The sequence below is a fragment of the Haliaeetus albicilla genome, chromosome W, assembly GCF_947461875.1.
Source record: "Haliaeetus albicilla chromosome W, bHalAlb1.1, whole genome shotgun sequence".
NCBI classification, from domain to species: domain Eukaryota; kingdom Metazoa; phylum Chordata; class Aves; order Accipitriformes; family Accipitridae; genus Haliaeetus; species Haliaeetus albicilla.
The window spans coordinates 46,319,681-46,342,155 of NC_091515.1; the positions used below are offsets into that span (position 1 = coordinate 46,319,681).

Sequence of the window (22,475 nt, forward strand, 5' to 3'; positions counted from 1 at the left end):
GGGTGCTGCGCCGGGGAGGGATGGGCTCTCCCAAAGAAGTATTAAGTCCCCCAAATTGGGGAGAGATTCGGGAACTGTTGCTCCAGTCGGCACTCGCGGGTGAGCGCGGAGCTGCGGAACGATTACAAGCGTGGGGGAGAGTGGAGGAGGTAGTTACGGCAGGACGGAAAGCTGGGGAGTGTTGGTCGGCGGCGCGAGCTGTTTTGTTTGCGGATGAAGCGCCGGCTCAAAAACAAGGGGGGCAGTGCCCCCAGGGACAGTGAGTCAGACTCAGACGGAGTGGGCGGCTGTGGAGCGGGGCTCACAGAGCAGTCCATCTCTGACTGAGAGCGTGGACACGGAGAGTACAACAGAGATGGAGGTTTTTCCGATAGGGACGGTACCAGCGGGGACGGACGAGCCCCGTCCGCAGTGTCCATGGGAGGAGTTACGGCGGGAGGTTCGGAAGGACTTGGGGGAGTGCCTCTTGGACTGGGATCCAGGCGGGGACGTTAAGGGAGATTTGTACCGTTAGTTGAGAGAGTGGGAGGAACGGCCACCCGCGGAGGGGATAACTGGGAGGCAGCGGGGGTTGGAGACTGTGGCAGAGGAGGAAACACCCCCCGCGGGGGAAATCAGGCGCCCTTGCCGGGAGAGCGTACTGAGCCTCCTGAGCCTTTGCCTGAGCCTGTGCCTGCTGAGCCGTCAGCTGCGCCCCCTCCGGCGCTTCCTCCGCCCCTCCCTCCTCCCTTCCTTTCCGCCCCCCCCTCCGCCGCCTTGCAGCGGTGCGTCTCAGCCGGCCATGGAATGGCCGCCGCCAGGCGCGGCCGCGGCCGGCCCCTGGGCAGAACCATCCGCCCCCCCCGCCACCGCCCTTTCATCCATCCCGCCTCTCGGAACCAGAGACGGTGAAACCAACTGCGCCCGCGATAGACGCGGAGCCGCCTGCAGTAGCGTCTGCGGACGAGAGGGAGAGGCATTGGAGGAGAGTAAAAAAAAAAAAAAAAAGAAAAAAAAAAAGGGGGGGGGGGAGGCATTTCACTGGAAAGTCCTTGAGAAATTAAAGACTTTGTCCCAATGGCAACTGGGACGGCACCGGCGGGTGCTGGAGCCACTGATCCGACAGATTCTGACTAATAGAGTATTACACTTTAGAGGACTAGCGGACATTGAGTCCTTCAGAGGGTTTTAGAACAGCGTGCCTTATTGTATATAGAACTTGCTTTAGGTAAAAAGTGTGTTAAGCATAATTTGATTAAACATAGTGTGATTACAGGAAGATAGTGTGGGGTAAACGTAAAAGTTAGTTTAAGCCAAAATTAGGGGTAAGGTCTATTTCCATTAATAACCTGGGAACGAGGTTGATTGTGTTTCCACAGATACAGGCCCACGACGGCCTCCTGTTGAATTTGCACGACCATCATCATCTGGAGCATCATAGATGGTGTGGCAATATGAATACCACCTCAGTCAAAAACTAATGTATAGGTCACCTTGGTTAACATAACAGGTCAAGATTCTCTGTGCACCGCAACCGCATCATAAAGCCCACGAACCAATAGACAAGATGGCTATGACTCGTGCAGAACGCCTGGCCAGCGAGCGCATGCGTCATAGATTGCAACTGAGGCGGACTTTTGGCACCCGCTGGCCACGTGTGCTGAAACCCGTTCCTCTGCAAATGTATAAATACCGGGATTTTCCGAAGAGCATCGGGCTGGTGTACGGTGAGGCCATCGTTGCCTCTGTGGGGACGCCCACGGAAAGCTGTCACCTACCGATTGCTGGGCTGAGTTCGCGGAGCAAGATGACACAAGAATGTATGGATGGTTCATCTTCCTCATAGTCCTCATGGTTTGGGTCATTAGGGGTAATGGGTTGGCTCAAAGAATTATGGGCATTATTGTAGTTATTGTGATTTTAGCTATTGTAATAATTTTACCTTGTTCAGCTTGTTAAGTAAAAATGGCATCCCTCATAATAGCACCGGCCAGGCCATTGTAGAACGAGCACATCGAACTTTAAAGGCCTCACTCGATCGGCTTAGGGAAGGGGAGCAGGAGGAGCCCTCCTGGTTACAGGAAAACACACCTGCTCTCCGTACACAGCGTCTTCTGTTAACTGCATTAACTTCATTAAATCAGACAGTTCGAGGGGACTTGGAAGAGACGGCGGCGCAACGACACTTTACGAACACGGAAGAGAAAGGTCCCTACCCGTTGGTCCGCGTACGTGACCTTCAGACACGCCAATGGGAAGGGCCGTTTGAGTTGCATTGTCTTGGGCGAGGGTATGCCTGTGTACAGACACCTGAAGGGCTACTGAAATGGGTTCCTAGTCGTATGATTCGTCCTGCCCTAACCTCATAGTGTTTGAGTGTTTTTCCTACAGATCGCTGTCATCCTTTCCTGGCTTGTGACACCTTGGGTATCCGCTACAAATTTTTGGCAGTGGATGCGAAGCCAACTGGGGGACCCTGATGTGTATCTGGATGACGTCCCTCTCAGAGTCCATCAATACGTGCCTTTATGGGATCCGGCTGTCAGAGCTCGCAGCCAGGAATCCAGGTGCCTCAGACATTAAGCCTTAACATCAGTGCACCAATGATAAACTTTATAGAGTAATAGAAGTAATTCTTTCCAAGCCTCATGATGTATCTGTATAACTTTCAATCTACCTCCTGTGTGAATTTCTATAAGGGAGCTCTTTGCTCTTCAGGGTAAATGGGACATTTACGGGTGTTTAAGATAGAGTGTTTCAACTTAGTTGTAGAGATATGTTTATACTCATAGTACTTTACATAGTTATTTCTTGGTGTGGAATTGTTCATAACAATAGAAGCCAACTCATCATAGAGAGGGGGGAGATGTAGGGTTCAGCGTTCGGAAGATCTCGCGATGTCACGGAAAGTTAGAGGGTTAGTCGCAGCCTTATGATGTGTCTGTAATCCCGCCTATCCTTGTTAGTATAAAAGGAATTGACTGCGCAATAAAAGGCGGAAGTTGGCGCTCACACTGTGTGTGTTATCTGTCTCTTTCCCTGGTCTGGGGGGTGATCAGTGATCTAATCGTGGCACCTTGATATGCGGCGAACGCTACAGCCGGCGCTGAAAAAATTTTCGAAGGGGGCTCGGACGGCCCTCAAAAAATTGTCGATGGGGGCTTGGACAGCGCCGAAAATATTTTCGACGGGGGCTCGGCCGGCGCCGTAAGAATTTTTGACGGGGGCTTGGCCGACCCCAAAAAAATTTTTGGCGGGGGCTCGGCCGGCTCTCATTTGATGGGGGCTCGGACAGCGCCGACAATACTTTCGACGGGGGCTCGGCCAGCACCGAACATATTTTTGGTGGGAGCTCGGCCGACCCCGAAAAAATTTTTGACGGGGGCTCAGCTGGAGCCGAAAAAAATTTCAACGGGGTCTCGGCCGGCGCTGAAAAAATCTTCGACGGGGGCTCGGCCGACCCCGAAAATATTTTCGAAGGGGGCTCGGCCGGCCCCAAAAAAATTTTTGACGGGAGCTCGGCTGGCCCTGAAAAAATTGTCGACGGGGGCTTGGAGAGCACCGAAAAAATTTTCGACAGAGGCTTGGCCTGCCCTGAACAAATTTTCGACGGGGGCTTGGCCGGCGCTGAAAAACTCTTCGACGGGGGCTCGGCTGGCCCCGAAAAAATTTTCGACGGGTGCTCGCCCGGCACCAAAAAACTTTTCAATGGGAGCTCGGCCGGTCCCGAAAATATTGTCCAAGGGGGCTCGGCCGGTGCCGAGATAATTTTTGACAGATGCTCGGCCAGCGCCGAAAATATTTTCGAAGGGGGCTTGGCCGGCGCCGAAAATATTTTCGACGTGGGCTCGGCTGGAGCCGAAAAAAATTTTCGACCGGGGCTCGGCCGGCACCAAAAAAATTTTCGACAGGGGCTCGGCCGGCCCCGAAAAAATTTTCAAAAGGGTGCTCGCCCGGCGCTGAAAAATCTTAGATGGGGGCTCCGCCAACCCTGAAAAAATTTTCGACTTGGGCTCGGCTGGCACCAAAAAAGTTTTCGACGGGGGCTTGGCTGGCTGACGAAAAAATTTTTGACAGGGGCTCGACCTGCCCCGAAAAAATTTTCGATGGGGACTCAGCCGGCGCCGTGAGAATTTTCAACGGGGGCTCGACTGGCTCCGAAAAAATTTTCGACGGGGGCTCTTCCGGCACCAAAAAAATTTTCGACGGGAGCTCAGCTGGTCCCAAAAATATTGTCGAAGGGGGCTGGGCCGGTGCCGAGATAATTTTCGACGGGGACTTGTCCGGCGCCATAAAAATTTTCGACGGGGCACGACCGGCCGCGAAAAATTTTTGAAGGGTGCTTGCCCGGCGCTGAAAAAATTTTCGACAGGGGCTCGACCGGCCACAAAAAATTTTCAAAGGGGGCTCGGCAGCCCCTGAAAAAATCTTAGATGGCAGCTAGGCCGACCCCGAAAAAATTTTCAATGCTGGCTCGGGCAGCCCTCATTCGATGGGGGCTCGGACAGCACCGAAAATATTTTCGAAGGGGGCTCGGCTGGCACCGAAAATATTTTTGACAGGGGCTTGGCCGGCACGGAAATAATTTTAGACGGGAGCTCGACCGGCCCCGAAAAAATTTTCGACGGGGGCTCAGCTGGCCCCGAAAATATTTTTGATGTGGGCTCTGCTGGAGCCGAAAAAAATTTCAACCAGGTCTTGGCCGGCGCCGAAAAAATTTTCAATGGGGGCTTGGCAGGCACCGAAAAAGTTTTTGACGGGGGCTCGGCCGGCCGTCAAAAAATTTTCAATGAGGGCTCGGAGATCGCCAAAAATATTTTCGACGGGGCCTCGGCAGACCCCAAAAAAATTTTCAACAGGAGCTCGGCCGGCCCTAATTCGACGGGGGCTCGGACAGCGCCAAAAATTTTTTCGACGGGGGCTCGGCTGACCCCGAAAAAATTTTCGACGGGGGCTCGGCCCGCTCTCATTCTACAGAGGTTCGGACAGCGCTGACGATATTTTCGACGGGGACTCGGCCTGCACCATAAAAATTTTCGACGGGGTCTTGGCTGGAGCCGAAAAAATTTTGATGAATGCTCGGCCATGCCACAAAAGTTTTTGATAGGGGCTCCTCAATGGTTGTACAGTCATCTTGGCTCTAGTAGCCGTTGGTGAGCTTTGCAGACAGCTGTGCCGATAGTGTTGTGATTGGAGCTGTAGGGCATGGGCTGTTAAGGGGCAGTGAAGCAGATATGATTCTCTAAGGTGTTAAGTCTTGCACGTGATGGGCTTAAAGTTTGGCCACTTTTTTCTAAGATGGTAGACTGTAGTTGACTCCAGATGGTCTTCGTAGATGGAGTCAAGACCTCTGGAATTGTTAAGCTCTTGCTCTGCATCCAGGTGACTCGTTCAATATGGGTTTTTTCAGATGCAGAGGGACAAGTTGCGTGCCACAGAGCGACGGAGGAGGGGAGCGGAGCATAAGGTGGGTCCGTGAGAGGAATCGGAGGGAAGATGTGGCTGGTGGCACTATGACTAGCTGATAGGGTTCTTTTTTTCCCTTTATTTTGAAGGTAGGAAGCAAGGAGCGAAGCGGGCCATCGGTACCGGAGGTGACTCGGGCAAGGTGAGTCGTGACTACTGGGTTAAAGGAACTGTTCCTTTGGAGGTGTCACATTGTTGGCAAAGTTGGAAGCATCCCTTGTTTGTTTTTATGCAGACGATACGCATGCCTTGAGGTGGCAAGCTCTTGATGAAAGAACGGGGTAGTTGAGCGGCCAAGGTAAAGGAGAGGGAGCTGCGAATTGGTCCAGGCAGGCTGCGGTTTCGGGCAGCCTCTCAGCATGCGTCTCCTGCTTTGGTTTTTGCAGGTGGTGCACGCAGCCTCGGAGGGGTGAAGCCGCAGGCCAATGTGCAGTCTGAGGAGGTGAGGTGGTTGTGGGCTGGGCCGGTGTTGAATATCGAAGTATTAGGTGGTTGCTCAGTTAAGCGTTTACCTTTGTTTTGCAGGCACTGTGCGGGCCAGCTTTGGACTGGGATGAGCCTTTGAGGTGAGCTGTGGATTAGGGAGGAGGAGCATGGGGCCGGTGACTTCTCTCGAGTGCTGTGCTAATTTTGCGTGTCTTGCTGTCTCAGGTACCGTGAGAGATGATGGTCGCAGGGTGTGACTCTGGAATGAGCAGGTAAGCATAACGCTGTGGTGTGTGAGATTAAGTGGGGTGTTGGGAAAGTAGCTGGTGTTGGCTGATGGGTTACTTACTGCCTCTTCTGATTTTGTTGGTGGTGTTGGTTTTTTTTTTTGTCTTCACTACAGATGATGAAGAGGAACCTGGCGACTGCTGGATCATCCCAGTTAGCCCATGTGATTTTTGCGGAGGATGGATTCGTACCCTCGGCCCTCTGAAAGTTGAGGGACATGGGCTGGGAGCGGCTGGGAGGGAGGGACACAGCTCGGAAATGCCGGGAGGGGTTTTTTTAAAGTTAGAGTAAGAGGGCAGGAGCAGTCCTGTTTGGGCAGATGAAGGGAGTGGGTTGCTTTTCAGCCTGAGACCAGCGTGTGCCGGGCAGGGCAGTTCCAGCCTGTGTCTGTGGCGGTGTGTAGTCTGTCTTGTGTGCCTTCGACCTTCCTTGGCTTTCGACGCCATCATCAGTCTTTGTGCTCAGGGAGCGCGGCATGTGATTCGGGAACAGTCCCTAGGGTCTTGAATGTTCTGTGTTGTGTGCATGGGAGCGTTTGACTTGGAGCTGCTCTGCCCGTGGATCTAGAGTCAGGGGTAGTTTGAAGAGCAATAAGAGTCTATGGGTGCAATCTTGATTTGCCTTAATCCTTTAGGCAGGGGTTGTACAGTCATCTTGGCTCTAGTAGCCATCGGTGAGCTTTGCAGACAGCCGTGCCGACAGTGTTTTATGAGACGATTGGAGCTGTGGGGCGTGGGCTGTTGAGGGGCAGTGAAGCAGATATGAGTCTCTAAGGTGTTAAGTCTTAATCAATTTTAAAAATTGATTTTATTTGGAATCAGAAATGCTTTGCCTAGGCAATTAACATGTCTAAATTATATGAAATTTAACAAGACAGAAAAGAGTCTCCCACTGAATTTCTAAGCAGATTAAAAGATGCTGCTAGGAAATATACTAATATGGATCCTGAGTCTGAAGAAGGAAAAGCTCAATTGGCTCCTTTATTTATAGGACGATCCTCTGATGATCTCAGAATGAAATGACAAAAATTACAAGGAGCAGATTCTTGAGATTGGGGAAAAATTATTAGAAGTTGCTTGGGTGGCATATAGAAATAGAGATGAATTACAGAGTCAAATGAATGCAAGGTTAATAGCTGCTCTGGAAGTAGGAGCTGGTGTGGGACGAGGCAGAGGAGTTATTCCCCGAGGAAGGGGATGTGGTCGAAGAATGGGACAAGTATTTGGGTCACTGTTGACTGTATTGGGGTCACCAGGGGGATTAAACCAGCCCCGGGACAGAATCAGTGTGCATACTGTAAACAAGAAGGACACTGGAAAGGGGAATATCCCCTAAAACCTACAAGGTCACAAGTGATCCCAGTTTTGACTGCACAATCTCAGCAAGTTCCCCCTTTTATGGGAAAGTTGAGTGAAAGTATCTGACAGGGACCGGAGGGGAGTCTCCCAGCAGAACCTCTGGTTACAGCTAACCTGGGAGAACAGAAAATTGAATTTTTAGTTGACACTGGAGCCACCTTTTCAGTTTTAAATACCTTAGAGGGGGAATTAAGTTCTGAAGAAACAAATTGGTGTTGTTGGTGCGACAGGTGAACGAGAGCCTAGACCCTGCTTTAAACCTTTGACAATGAAATTAGGAAAGCAATAGGTCACTCATCAGTTTCTGTATTTGCCAAATTCTCCTAAACACCTGTTAGGGCGAGACCTACTTGAGAAATTGGAAACAGAAATGAAATTTTAAAATGGTGAGATTAAAATTCTAATTCCAGAAACTAAACATATCGAAGCAGTGGCTTTGTTGTTACAGGACGGTCAGCGAAAGCAGAGGATCATACCAGTCGAAGCGAATAATGCCAGTCGTCTGGGCTGGGAAGTTCCTGGTAAATCCAAAAAGCAGAACCTGTGAGAATTGATTTAAAGCCAGGATCAAGTCTGGTAAGAATTAAACAATACCCCCTAAAACTGGAAGGTCGGAAATGGTTAGTACCGATAATGCAAAAATTTCTAAAGTACAAATTGTTAATAGAATGTGAATCCAAATATAATACCCCAATTTTGCCTGTTAAAAAGGCTAATGGAAAAGATTACAGGCTGGTTCAAGACGTTAGAGCAATAAATCAAATAGTACAAGATATTCATCCGGTAGTGGCAAATCCTTATACTTTGTTAACAACTCTAACAGAGAAACAAGAATGGTTCACAGTGTTAGACTGAAAAGATGCCTTTTTCTGTATTCCCTTGGATCCCAATAGTCAAGAGCTTTTTGCTTTGGAATGGGAAAATCCTGAGACTGGGAGAAAAACGCAATATACATGGACAGTTTTGCCTCAAGGCTTTAAGAACAGCCCTACCATTTTTGGAAATCAATTGGCACGAGAATTAGAGATTTGGAAGAAAGAAAATAATCAATCAAGGAATCCTGTTATAATATGTGGATGATTTATTAATTGTAGTTGAGACGAAAGAACAATGCACAAAGTTAACTATTAGCCTTTTGAACTTTTTAGGAATCAGTGGATATCGAGTGTCAAAATAAAAAGCCCAAATAACCCAGAGAGAAGTAACCTATTTGGGTTTTGAAATCCTGAAAGGACAGAGACAATTAGGAACTGAGACAAAGGAGGCAACCTGTCGTCTCCCTGAACCTAAGACTTTAAAAGAATGGCGAGCATTTCTGGGAATGGTTGGGTGGTGTCGCCTGTGGATTGCAAATTGTGGCTTGCTGGTCCGACCTTTATACGAGCAGCTCAGAACCTCAAACAATGAATTTATAGATTGGACTGATGCTGGGAAAGCTGCCTTTAAACAACTAAAACAGGCTTTAATGAAGTTACTTGCCTCTGCGAATGTGCTGGTAATACCAGGAAGGCAAATGCTTGTACCAGTAGTGAATAACTTGGCTACAAGTAGAGTTTCTGAAGGAAGAACAGCAGCAGCAACAGGAAGCAAATAGCAAGTGACCAAAAACTTGCGTGTGTCAAGCACATCAAAGCTTTATTGCCAAACGTTGTTTGGCAATATGTTCCAGATGGCTTTTTTTGGTAAACGTAAATTCTCAGGAAGTTCAGGGTTGTGTGTGGCAAAACGTGTCCCTCTGCGTACGCGTCCTGCTACGTAAATAGCATGGGTCAATGGCAAGTCGAGTGGCAGGGCTGCTGTTCCCTACTCTCGACGTTGCCGTAGTAGTGTTGCGGTATTTAGACCTTAACGAATGGGCTGAGGAATGGAAGGAGAATGCCCGTTTTCTGTAAGGGCTCAGAATGCCGACCCTTTTCTCTGCCTGCCGCTCCCCTGTGCGTCAGATGAAGCTGTTTTATTTTTCTCCCTTGTTCCTGGTCTAAATATTTCTGGAGCTGTTGCTGCTGTGGGTTTGCAATTGGTGTTACTGCGTTTTTGTAGCGTTCTAGCGATGGGTCGTTTCTACTGTGGCAAAGCATCGAGATACGGTTTTCGGTTTAAAGCGTCAGAAACTACGTTCACCGAAACCGGTAACTCGCGGCGCAGGTGAAACCGATCTGGTGTGCGCAGCTGTGCTTGCAGGGATGCTCGGTGACTCCTCATCAAAACGGCAGGCTGTGTGCGTGGACATCCGTAGGGTTGCGCTCTGGGTCCGAGAGCGTTAACGTATTTTTGCTGTTGGAAGATGGAATGGAGCGTGTGCCTGTTAAATCTCAGGGCAGTCAAAAGCTAGGAGGGACCCTGAGCAGTGGGTTTGGTGGCACAACTGCGGTTTTAAAAGATCTTGCCCGTTTGGAGCAACGGCCTGGAAAAAAATCATTCCTTTTTTGCAACGAGGCAGTTCACAAGGACAGTTGTGTTGCTGTGCTCTTTAGCAAAAATACTCAACTTGGGACATATAGGGTGATGAAGCCTTGGCTATACTAAGGCTTGAGAAAATGTATGTAAGTCTCTATGTCTGTCACCTGCATGTATCTAGGAAAGTGAGTTCTAGTGAAAGTAAAGTTGCCACTGAGTCAAAAAAGAATGGAAAAAGAAAAAAAAGGCACGGTTGTCTGAAAAATGCAAAAGCTCTAGTGGCCTGTGTCAACAACTGTACCGAAGATGATGCAAAAATACTTTTTCCTCCGCTCAGTTGTACTGTCTCCACAAAAAAAAGGCAGCTTTGGATTCCTACCCAGCTTTATGCTAAAAGGTTTTTTCCTTCTCTCAGCTGGATGTCAGCTGGCACCGTTTCGCCATGGTTGCCCTTTCTTCTGCCGTGACGGTACGAGACAGATGGAAAGATTCCGTAGTGGTCTGTAATTACAAGGTACACCTACAATGTGTGTCTGCATTTTTCCAAAGGTACTTGCAGTATGGACTTTAACATTAAGAGTGTGCCAACTCTCCTGCATTTTTTTACATGAAATATTTCAACACACAAATACTAAAAATAAGTTCTGTTCTGGAGCATGTTACACCTATACAAAGTTTACTTCCCTCAGTTTATTCTCTCTTCCTGAAAGCATATAATCTTCTGTTTCTGTGCACTTGCTAGTAAATGACATAGTGAAAATAATTTTGTACTAAAAGAGGGAAGCAACTGTTCGTAAGAGTTCAGCTGTTTGGAAGAAACAGACTTTGTTTTCATGATAAAACCTTTATGCTTTTACAGTCAATGATTTTTTTTTTTTAAATATCTTATAGTAGTACTCAAAAAACGTTACTGAGATAATTAGCATCTGTATTAAAAGCAATCAAGGTCAAAGAAGAGACGTGGACAGAACAGAACAAACTGGCGACACAGCTGTGTGTTTTCCAGGCTTTCCCAGGAAGCATTAGCAGCCTTGTAACTAGTGACAGTGAGTCCTGAGGTGTTTTTGATGAGTTACTGCTTCAGTAATGTATTTTTTCCTTTAACTTACAGTGTGTAATTTTGACTTCAGTTGGAAAGAGATTTTCCAAAATGGAAGTCTTTCTCACTCAAAGAAATTTTGTTTTATGAACTTCCCATCAGAGTGGATCTTCAGAGGTAATCGACTTGACAGTAGAAGTCATCAGTAATGAGACTTTTCACTCTCTTTAAAAAAAGAAAGAAAGAAAAAAAAAGTCAATTTCCTTCCAAAGACCCAAGCACAGCCCATCTTCCTAGAGTTGATGGCATCACTGGTCTTTGGTTTCTCAGTTGTAACAGTCGAGATAACATGAAAAAGTGTTGCTCTGCATGCTTCAGTACTGCCAAAAGCATTAGGAAATCCGCCAGTCCTTTTTGGTAGTCTGAGGTATTGCAGCACTGGGGATTTTACAAATTGACCTGCATTGTTTGAACTAACTGCCAAATAGCTGTAGTATATGATTTGTTAGGTGTATGTAAGCAGTTAGGTATTTTTCTAAACGTTTAAAAAGAGAGGCAACTGAATGTTATGGGGGTTTTTTTTCCTGATGTTTTGACGGACTGCTCTGAAGTACTTTCTTTCTGTCTGGCTTTCAATGGTGCGTTTCCCTGGCAGTTCAGTAGCACCTCTCTTGGGCAGCTCAGCTGGCCAGGTGTCCCTCCTCATTATGTAACACACACAAAAACCCCTAGTCCCGTTATAACTGTGTACTTTGGAGAGAGATAATTTAATGGTATGAATTCAGAGCTGTGCAAGTTAAGGTAATGGAAAAGGAAAATCAAATACTTTTACAGTATAAGTATTTTTATTGGACGTATATAAACATGGGCACACCTTTTTAGTGTAAAGTGAATTATTGAGATTTATTCTTTATTTTTCATTTTGCTCTTTGAAGTTTTCCACTTCACTTTCAGCTTTATTCACCAAACAAGCAAGATGCAAAGCAGCAGCAGCAGCAGCGCAAGGGCTGTAGCTGTTGTGGTGGATCCGTAAGCATAGATTCTGATTGCGTACGACCTCATCCCACAGCCTCCCAGGGTTATCTCCCTGCAGCAGTGCTGTAAGGAAGGGAGGAGACGTTTTCCAACACCGGCAAGAGTGTTTACTTGTATGCTAAGAAGGTGTTCAAAATGGTATCGATTAGCCTAAATGCTGATTTTAAGTGTTCAAATCGCTCTTAACTTTTAAAGGAGGTGGTGTATTTCGAGCTGACCTGTTTACCTGGAATCCTCCTTTAGCTCAGCGACTCTTCTTGTGCACCCCCAGCCTCTGCTGGCAGGGCAGTATGAGAAGCTGGAAGGTCCTTGACTTAGTATAAACACCGCTTAGCAACAACTACAGCATCGGTGTGTTGCCAACATTATTCTCATCCTAAATCCAAAATGGCCCTGTACCAGCTACTCAGAAGAAAATTAACTTTATTCCAGCTGAAACCAGGACAACCCCAAACCCCCTGATTCTGGGTCTGCAATGGAAAAAAAGAAACAAATTTGGGACTCCTGGGAAAGCCAAATCCGCCTGGATTTGTGCAGCTGGAAAGCAAAAAACCCACCCCATTTTCATGCACAAACCACAACCAAAAGATCACCCCTTTTTATGTTGTGGAAAAAGCACTGAAACACACCCCAAACAGTATTTTGAAAAAGCAAAAAAACTCCCCAGTTTGGGGAAGACTGGGGGTGAAGCACAGGCAGTTTGAGGGGCATTGCTGGGGGTCCTCCCTGCGTGGATGATCTGGTGTGGATGCTCTGTTGCGGGTTATCCCAGGTGAGTTACCTGCTGTGGATGATCCCGGGTGGACTCCCTGGGGTAGGTCATCCCCACCCGTGTCCCCCCATGCACCTTTGTACCCTCACCTACCCTCTCCCCGGCGTGTGTTTCTCCCCCATATGCCCCCTGCTGCTCCAGCCCGCCCCCTTCACCCATTCGAGTTTTTAACCCACGCGAGTTGTTTCCCCCCGCATCCCCTGCTCTCCTATCTCCTGCCTCCCCCGCTTCCTTTCCCTCCTCCATATTCCACACCACCCCCCCCATCATCCGTCAGGCTCCAGACCCCTGGCATGCTGCCTGCACCCCACTTTCTGTCATTTTTTCTTCTTCTTTTCCTTACAAGTTGTTGTTGTTGTTGTTTCTTTTTAATGATTAAACTGTTTTCGTTTCAAGCCACGAGTTTTCTCACTTTCGCCCTTCCGATTGTCTCCCCATCCCACTGGGGGCGGGGGAGCGAGTGAGCGGTCGCGTGGGGCTTTGTTGCTGGCTGGCGTTAAACCACGACACGAGGTGAGTTGCAAGCCCTGCCTGGCTAATGCTGGAGGCTCTCTATGTTCCTCCTGCCATCTTGACAGGCCGTCCTTGTTCTTCATTGCCGCTTTATAGCGAGCGCCTCTTGCTCTGTAAGCAGCAGTACTCGGGCCGTGCAGGTACTTCGTGTTGCAGGCAGCAAAGGGCAGTTGTGACGCTTGCTGGCAGGAGCGGCAAGGAGTGCGGAGCCACGCTCCTGTAGGGAGCAAAGATGGAACCTCGAGGGCTCTGTGGTCCTCTGCTGAGGACATCTAATATCCCGACAGGCCTCTTTGCTTTCCCTGCTTCGCGTCTAATTACTTTGCATGCCGGAGGGCGGGGCGGTAAGTAACACCGTGCAGCGTCTCTTCGATAAGAGACAAGCCCCGCACAAGAAGCCTTGCGTGCATGCAGGATTAGGAGAGCAGAGTTCTGATAGCACAGAGGTGAGGAAAGGTGCGCCCACCCCAACTGAGCCCCAGGGTTGCCAGGGTATCGCTCGCTTGCAGGTGGGCCGCTCGCATCTGGTGCGCTGGGATGCGGCGTTCCCTGCTGAACAGAGCTGCCCCTCTGGCACAAAGCAGCTTTGGGTCTCTTGTGCCCTCCTTCAGGCTGTCACCTGAACCAGGTGTTATTTTTTGTTTTAAATCTCTTGCCAGCATCTGTTGACTGGCTGCTGTCACTCCCGCAACCCTGATGCCACATGCAGAGGGATACAGCAGTCCCTGGGTCTTGCTCCAGGGGACACCCCCCACCGTTTGCAGGTTCCCTGTGCTGCTTCTCCTCTCTAGATAATGGGGTGGGGGGGGCAGGGGCAGGGACAGAAGCGACCACCCGAATTGTCTGTTCTTTGCACTTGACTGCTGTAAACACTCCAGCCACTCAGGTGCTTTTTGGAACGGAGGCAATGAAGATGACTGCCCAGGCTGCGAGTGGGGAAAGGGCAGGGCAACGTAAGCCCTGTGCCCCCAGTAAGTAGTTGCTGCCTGTGGCTGGTCTCTACTGGGCTGAGCTGTCAGTCATCCCTCATCCAGCTGATGCTCAGAAGAGGATCGTTGTGGGGGTGCGGATGCTGCTACCCGGTGAGCGAAGGTGGGAACTGGCGTTGGGGAGGAGCGCATGCGCGGTGGCGTGCGTCGGTGGGCTCCAGCTGTTGCCGGGCAACCGAGACGCGGTACGGCATCTCGACAGGCGCGTTTACGGCGCTAGCCGCTGTTGCCTGGCAACGAAAGCGCGACGCGGCATCTCGGCAACCGCGCATGCGCGGCGTCGCGGTTTACGGCTCTCCTGCTGTTGCCTGGCAACCAAAGCGCGGTACAGCCGCTCGGGAGCCGCGCATGCGCGGTGGCGGCCCCTTTCGCCAGCGCTCTCTTCCGCCACCTAACGACCAAAGTTCGGTACTGCAGCTGGGGTGCCGCGCATGCGCGCTGGCGCGTTGTGCCAAGCCCTCGCCGCTGCCACCCCGTGACCAATGTTCGGTACTGCAGCTCGGAGGCTGCGAGTGCGCGGGGCTGCCCCGGTCCTGCACGTGCCGTCCGACGTTAACGGCAATGCGGCACCGGCGGGAGGTGCCGCCGCGCTCGTTGCTTCCTCCCGGTAAGGAAACGCCGCCGGCAAGGAAAGTTTGCACGGGCTGTCTCTGCCCGGCCTCTCTCTCCGCGCGGTGCGGGAGCACAAAGGGACAGGCGGGGCGCTTACCGGCTGCGGGCAGGAGCTGCTGCGGCTGAAGCCGGAGGGGCCAGAGAAAGCTAGAGAAGAAGAAACGGAAGTCCGGCCGGCCGGCAGCTGCCTCCCGCTGCAGGCAAGAGAGAGCCTGCCTCTCCACGTGTGGAAGGATCCCTCTTCGTAGTCCGCAGCAGGTCAGACCGCCGAGGTGCACCGCAGGATCCGTATGCAGCACCGACGGTGCGGTACGGCCACGTAGCGTGCGAGCGAGCGAGGCTCCGTGCCTAGGAGGCCTCGTCTTGCAAGACCTATGAGACGCGTGTTCTCCTAGGGGGAGGACGGCCGCGCCGCCGGAGTTACAGAAGAGGAGGGGAGCGGGAGAGGAGCAGAAAGAAGCGTCTGAACTGGCAAATTCTCCTGGCAGTGCCAAGAACAAGAGCTGTGGTGAGCCCCGGGCCCTCGGGGCCCTGTCTCCCCTCTTCCGCGTTCTGGTCCCTCCCTGCCCCTCCCCTGGTCCCCTCTCTTTCCCACACCGCTGCCTTTTTTTTTTCCTTTCCTCCCTTGTACCCCTGATACTGAAAAGCCGGTCGAAGAAACTCCCTAAGACTCGTTTTGGAGTTTTAGAAAGCAGGCATTCTTCATTGCAGCACTGGATGCACGGGGGATAGTTCCACCTAGCATGCATGCCACAGCTTTAGCACAAACAGGTTATATAGAATAACTAATTGCATGTTAATCAGATTAGTATACATATACGTAAAAACGATGGCAACCGATTATCATAGTACTGCCTACATCCGATCACGCGCAATGAAGGATCCATTTGAGTCGAAGGGCTGCTTTTGCAACCACCGACCCATTTGAAGTTCTTGCTGGCTGTCCTTGAAGTCTTTATTCTTGTCCTTGTTCTTTGATCTTGAAGCTTAACGCAGTTTCAATCACATGTGGTCAGTTTCAGCATTGTTCTCATCTAGCGTACAGGAACATCTAGTCATAAGAGCAAAGAACTGCAAAACTTAGGAGTACCTACCTCTGCTAGTTAATTGCTTGGCTATACTTTTGTCTATTGTTTCAATCGTAGTGTTAGTATAAGATTTCTAATAATTATTTACCAAATCTCACTTTTGCAGTCACCTAGCAGCAAACCAGTTTCCACAGCTGGTACAAAATATTAAAACCATCCCAATATTTAGACGTGCCATACAGAATGTATGGAAATATGCTATCAGAGGTGTCCGAGGGGCAGAGGGAGCGCCAGGGGGCGCCCCGAGCCCCGGAGCAGACTCGCTGGCAGGACTTGACAGGCGCGCGACTGACTGAATAAACGCTGGCTGTCCGTCCCCTTTGCCCTCCGGGCTGCGTTTGCGCTCCCTTTGCACGGGGCGAGGGGCCGTGAGGGAGCCCAGGGGAGGAGGAGGTGAGGCGTTGGGGGGGGTCAGGCCGTGCCCCCCCTGTTCCTGCTGGACTCCAGCTGTTGCAAATATTCTGGTAAAGAAATCAAAATTTAATCCCATAGAAGAGTTAGGTTTGATTAAGAAGTAAAATTGTGAAGCATAACGTATAGGATTGTTAAGTTTGAAATGTAGCCATAGAAACTTTAGGAGCTGTGTTATGCGTGACTCTAGGAACCTTAATATTGTTAAAGTTTGAAAGAGCTAAGCCTAGAAACCTCACCAGGAAGTTACTGTTTTTTCTACGTTCTGTTTCAGGAAACTAAGGAAACCGTCGTGGACACCAGTTTGCTGCTTGGAAACCCCCTTACCCTTCCCATCTCGATTTGAGTATCGAAGATGCCAGTCAGCAGAGCTAAGTGTAACTGACCAATGATTGTTTTTAAATAAGAATATTGATAAGGTTATATAATCAAAGGACCGATCATTATAAAGGTTAAATTTAAGAACGAGCAGAGTATGCATTTTTACGGAAGGAGCTTAGGTAACAATGACCTGACAGGAAAAGTCTGTAAAGACTGATGGATTTGGATACTAAGTGGGACACGCCTCTGGAGGAGCGATCCCCCGCGTCCCCAGCGCTGCGATAAACAAAGTGCCTGCTTCTTAACTTCACGTTGGTGTTAAGGAGTTTTATTCCGGATTTCGGTAACGGTTTTGGCGACCCAGATGGGATCTTGCAAGTGAGACTGGACGAGATCGAGTGTTGATCGAACTCCGGCCGGCACCGAGGTATTCTCGGGGAGAACCATCACCCTCGACTCGCAAAGCTCCTCGCAGCGTTCCCTGGAAAAAAGGTAAGGCGCTGCTGCTTTGGAATTTGTTTGGAAAGCCTGCCCGTGAGGCGCGGCGAAAGCTTCGCAGGGTTGGGGCTTGGAGGGTACCCGTCTGCAGCGGAAGCCTAGGCGTCTGCCCGTAAGTCATAAGCGAAAGCTATTGCTGGGTTGGACTTTGTGTATTATTTGGGACAATTGTCATTTGCATTTGTTTGGTATTTGGTATTTGAATGTATATAAGTATAATGGCATTAGCAAAATTGTTTAAGAATAAGAGTGCAGGAAATAGAACTGCTGATGAAAAGATACCGAAAACATCACCGTTGAGATGTTTATTGGCACATTGGGGTGAATTGCAGGAAAAATGGTAAACAAACAGAACTTTGAGTTACAATACTATATTGCAATTACTGTTGTTTTGTAGGAGAGAGAGTAAATGGAATAAAGTGCCATATGTAGATTTGTTCTTTTTAAGTGAACGTATCTGACGGGGACCGGAGGGGAGTCTCCCAGCAGAACCTCTGGTTACAGCTAACCTGGGAGAACAGAAAATTGAATTTGAATTGACACTAGAGTCACCTTTTCAGTTTTAAATACCTTAGAGGGAGAGTTAAGTTTTGAAGAAATTGGTGGTGTCGGTGCAACAAGTGAACGAGAAACTAGACCCTTCTTTAAATCTTTAACAATTAAATTAGGAAAGCAATGGGTCACTCAGCAGTTTTTGTATGTGCCAAATTCTCCTAAACTCCTGTTAAGGAGAGATCTATTTGAGAACTTAGAGGCAGAAATTAAATTTAAAAATGGAGAGATTAAAATTTTAATTCCAGAAACTAAACGTATCGAAGCAGTGGCTTTGTTGTTAACAGGACGGTTACCGAAAGCAGAAGATTATACCAGTCAAAGTATAATGCTGTAATTCCAATCATCTGGACTGGGAAGTTCCCGGTAAATCCAAAAAGCAGAACCTGTGAGAGTTGATTTAAAGCCAGGATCGAATCCGGTAAGAATTAAACAATACCCCCTAAAACCGGAAAGTCGGAAAGGGTTAGTAATGGTAATACAAAAATTTTTAAGATACAAATTGTTAATAGAATGTGAATCCAGATATAACACCCCAATCTTGCCTGTTAAAAGGCTAATGAAAAAGATGATAGATTAGTTCAAGACCTCCTCAGAGCAATAAATCAAATAGTACAAGATATTCATCCGGTAGTAGCAAATCCTTATACTTTGTTAACAACCCTAACAGAGAAACAAGAATGGTTCACAGTGTTAGACCGAAAAGATGCCTTTTTCTGTATTCCCTTGGATCCCAGTAGTCAAGAGGTTTTTGCTTTGGAATGGGAAAATCCTGAGACTGGGAGAAAAACACAATATAGGTGGACAGTCTTGCCTCAAGGCTTTAAGAATAGTCTTACCATTTTTGGAAATCAATTGGCACGAGAATTAGAGATTTGGAAGAAAGAAAATAATCAAGAAATCTTGCTGAAATATATGGACGATCTGTTAATTGTAGCTGAGACGGAAGAACAATGCACAAAGTTAACTATTAACTTTTTGAACTTTTGGGGAATCAGTGGATATCGAGTGTCAAAAGAAAAAAAACAAATAACCCAGAAAGAAGAAACTTATTTGAGTTTTAAAATCCTAAAAGGACAGAGACAATTGGGAACTGAGAGAAAAGAGGCAATTTGTCATCTCCCCGAACCTAAGACTAAAAAAATGAATGACGAGCATTTCCGGGAATGGTTGAGTGGTGTCACCTGTAGATTATAAATTGTGGCTTGCTGGCCTGACCTTTATAGGAGCAGCTCAAAACCTCAAACAATGGATTGGACCGATGCCGAGAAAGCTACTTTCCAAGAATGGAAACAGGCTGTAATAGGGGTGCCAGCCCTAGGCCTGCCAGATCTCACAAAGACACTTGAACTTTTTGCTCGTGAAAGAAGAGGTATAGCTCTGAGTATCCTGGCCCAATATTTAGGGCCAAGTGGGCGAGCTGTGGCCTACTTCTCGAAGCGATTAGGTAATGTGAGTCTGGGATGCTCTGGTCGTCCGAGAGCCGTCGCTGCAACTGTGCTACTGATCCAGGAAGCTCGTAAGTTTAACCTGAGGACAAAGGATTACTGTACATTTCCCATACGATAACTGTTGTGCTAAAACAGAAAGGGGGGCATTGGTTATCCCCTAGCAGAATGCTGAAATACCAAGTGGCGTTGCTGGAACAAGATGACGTTTACCTAAAAACTACTACCACCGTTAACCCTGTTGCGTTTTCAACAACTGATCAAGTTAAAGGAGAACTGGAACATGACTGCTTGCAGACAATCGAAAGAGTTTACTCCAGCTGACTGGATCTCTGAGATGTGCCACTAGAAGAAACAGATTGGGAACTATATGCCGACGGAAGCGGTTCCATCTGTGAAGGAAAACGTTTATCAAGATAGACAATAACTACCGAGGAGGTAATTGCGTTGCCAACTTTGCCTTCGACGATATCTGCCCAAAAGGCTGAATTGATATCTCTTATTCGAGCTCTGGAACTAAGTCAAGGAAAGCGAGTCAACACTTGGACAGACTCAAAGTATGCTTTTGGAGTAGTACGTGCACATGGAGCGATACGGAGAGAAAGAGGACTGTTACCTGCACAAGGAACCACCATTCAGCATGCAGAACAAATACCAAAATTGTTAGAAACCATTCAAAAACCAACAGCAGTCACGATAATGCACTGTAAAGCACATCAGTTAGGCAAGACCGGTCCTAACGCAGGTAACCGACTGGCTGATAAAGCTGCTAAAGAGGCTGCGGAAAAAGGCATCCTAGCACTAGTTCCAGAGAAAAGTACAAAATTGCCTAAAGAAACTCCAAATTATAACGAAAAAGATGAAGAATTAATTATTAGATTGCAGGCTAACAAAATGAAACAGGATAGGCTGTAACACTGACAGGTCAAATAATAGTCCCATCCACAATAATAAGAGAAGTTGCCCGAGCTGAACATAACAAAGTATATTGGGGAACAGAAAGTGAAATATGACAAAGATTGTTTAAACAATTATAAGCGGATGTGAAATTTATATATAAAATTATCCCCAAATCAGTAATAAGATCATCTTTGGGATTATTAAATAAGGAAATTTTTTAGGAGAATATTAGCAAATTGATTTTATAGAATTGCCTTGAAAAGAAGGATCTATCCTAGTTTTAGTTGATATCTTTACTGGGTGGCCCAAGGCTTTCCCTTGTCGCACCAACAAAGCAAGGGAAGTAGTCAAAGTCTTGCTCAAAGAGATAATACCAAAATATGGGGTGCCTGTAAGAATGTCATCTGACAATGGCCCTCATTTTATAGCAAAGATTATGAGACAAGTTGAGCAAAGTATTATCTATACATTGAGACTATCACACCCCATATAGACCACAAGCAAGTGGGGGAAAAAAAAAAAAAGAGAGAATGAACTATACCCTTAAGCAACAGTCGAGTAAAATTTGTCAGGAAACCTCACTCCTCACATGGGTTAAAGCATTACCCATGGCTCTATTAAGAATCAGAGTATAGCCAGAAGAGAAAGAAAATTTAAGTCATTATGAAATGTTGTATGAAAGACCGTATCAAGAGTCCTATGTTCTGAGTATCTTGAGTGCCTTTGGAGATATGTTTTTAAAAGGTGTTATGATTTCTTTAAGCAATTCTTTTCAAGAACTTTGTCAGTATGTCTCCACAGCTGGACCCTTAGAATTGGACGTAGCAGTGCATCCCTTCCGAGCAGGAGACTGAATATATATAAAATCACTGAGAAGTGGAAAGGACCGTATCGAGTCATTTTAACAACCCTTATAGCAATAAAGGTCTGGGAGAAGAACCTTGGCTTCATTATTCAAGAATAAAGAAAGCACCAACAAGAAATTGGAAGTCTAAAGAAACTGACCCTTTAAAACTGAAAATCTATAAGTAAGTTTCACGTTATCTATTTGGGAAAACAGCTGTGTAAAGTTTATAATATTGGGGTTGCTATTAGGAATATTGTCGAGGGCAATAATCTTTTTGTGTGTTTATAGGGTTTATGTGGGTTTTTTTGAGGGGTTCTAAACATGAGATAAACAAAATGAAACAATTATTGTTTGAGCTATTAATCTTGATATTAACCGTTTTTGTAATTTGGATTAAAAAAAAATTCTAGTTTTGTAATTGATTCAAAGCTTTGTAAAGACACAAAATTTAACCTCAGTAACAGCCTGCCTTCCGATTCCAAAGTCAGATGAAAATCTAGTTCCGTGGAGAATATTGACATTGAATTTAACCAAAACTTGAGAAAAGATGCAGAACACTGAGAATCATTTTAGCAAATTAAATTGGATGGATTTAAAAGGCAATTATTTTTTTTAAATTTGAAAGAAGGAATTATAGCGTTGTGAATTATAACATTACCAAACCATCCACCTCATGGACAAAAGAATTAATTTAATCGCCCTTCAGGAGAAACTTGTACAAGCACCCCTTGGGGCTGTCAGTTGCCAAAACCGTAGAGACAAGTGCAAAAAGGAACTTGGGATCATATTTGAAATATAAAACGATGTTTAGAATTTACTGGAGTTCCAGGATCCTTGTTAGAGCCACCCAGAGTCGTGACCATCTATGGAAATTTAGACTGGTTTAGACAACCAGAGAAAAATCACACATCCTAAACAGAGCTGTATGAAGGTTTATACTTGCAGCTCCTCTGACCCCCAAATCCAAAGACTTTCTCTAGTAGCTAAAGCTCTAAGATGGGGATATATTTGTAGAAAGTATAATAATATTTTAAATGATCTTTGGTCCCCTCTTAATAACGGAAAAAAATTAGCTTGGAGTTGACTGTATTAAAGAACAGGTGAAAAGTTTAGGGTTAACTGTTTGGGTGAATAGTGATGATATATGATCCACTCACCTTTTCATGAAGGAGAAAAGCAAATCGTGGACTTTAGACTTAATAACTCTATCCTCTCTCTGGAAGAAGTCTCCCTTGTGGCCTCGCTGGTGGACCTGGGTAAATGGAAAAGATGATACCTGGCAATCACCAAGTCTTAGAACTAAAATAAGATGGGTATTAAAATCTGTATTTTGACCCCAGTTAACACCTCTTCCAAATCAGATGACTCTTGACATCTTTCATTCAATCAACGAAGTGCCTGCTGCTTAACTTCACATTGGTGTTGAGGAGTTTTGTTCCGGATTTCGGTACCACAGCTGCGGGCCGGGGCTGGAGGAGCCGCAGGTGCGGGCAGTGAGGCTGATGGCGACGGCCCCTCCCTGGAAAGGGGGGGCTG

General features: G+C 47.3%; 3 long non-coding RNA genes across 9 annotated transcripts in view; 2 read left to right on the plus strand and 1 right to left on the minus strand.

Annotated features, from left to right (window-relative positions):
- LOC138683548 (uncharacterized) overlaps positions 1 to 22,189 on the minus strand; it is a 313,882-nt gene extending 291,693 nt beyond the window's left edge. Inside the window, exons 1-4 of one of the 4 annotated variants that reach the window (XR_011323045.1) lie at positions 22,097 to 22,189; positions 21,758 to 21,802; positions 18,060 to 18,186; positions 17,001 to 17,175 (exon numbers count right to left, since the gene is read on the minus strand). This is a non-coding gene — a long non-coding RNA (uncharacterized lncRNA). Of the gene's footprint in view, positions 1 to 17,000; positions 17,176 to 17,596; positions 18,187 to 21,757; positions 21,803 to 22,096 lie in introns of those variants that run through there. The other 3 variants (XR_011323044.1, XR_011323047.1, XR_011323046.1) reach the window with 3 other exon arrangements.
- Positions 9,082 to 13,868, plus strand: LOC138683549 (uncharacterized). 3 transcript variants are annotated; one of them, XR_011323049.1, is made up of 3 exons: positions 9,082 to 9,646; positions 10,330 to 10,428; positions 11,026 to 13,155. It is a non-coding gene; the product is annotated as an uncharacterized lncRNA (long non-coding RNA). The 3 variants fall into 3 exon arrangements; XR_011323050.1 differs by lacking the exon at positions 9,082 to 9,646 and adding an exon at positions 13,370 to 13,868 and having other exon boundaries at positions 10,175 to 10,428; positions 11,026 to 13,273; XR_011323048.1 differs by having other exon boundaries at positions 9,082 to 10,428.
- On the plus strand, positions 14,571 to 21,348 carry LOC138683550 (uncharacterized). 2 transcript variants are annotated; one of them, XR_011323051.1, is made up of 4 exons: positions 14,571 to 15,132; positions 15,270 to 15,382; positions 15,861 to 18,165; positions 20,856 to 21,348. It is a non-coding gene; the product is annotated as an uncharacterized lncRNA (long non-coding RNA). The 2 variants fall into 2 exon arrangements; XR_011323052.1 differs by having other exon boundaries at positions 14,577 to 15,132; positions 15,861 to 17,186.
- Positions 22,190 to 22,475: the final 286 nt, after the last annotated feature.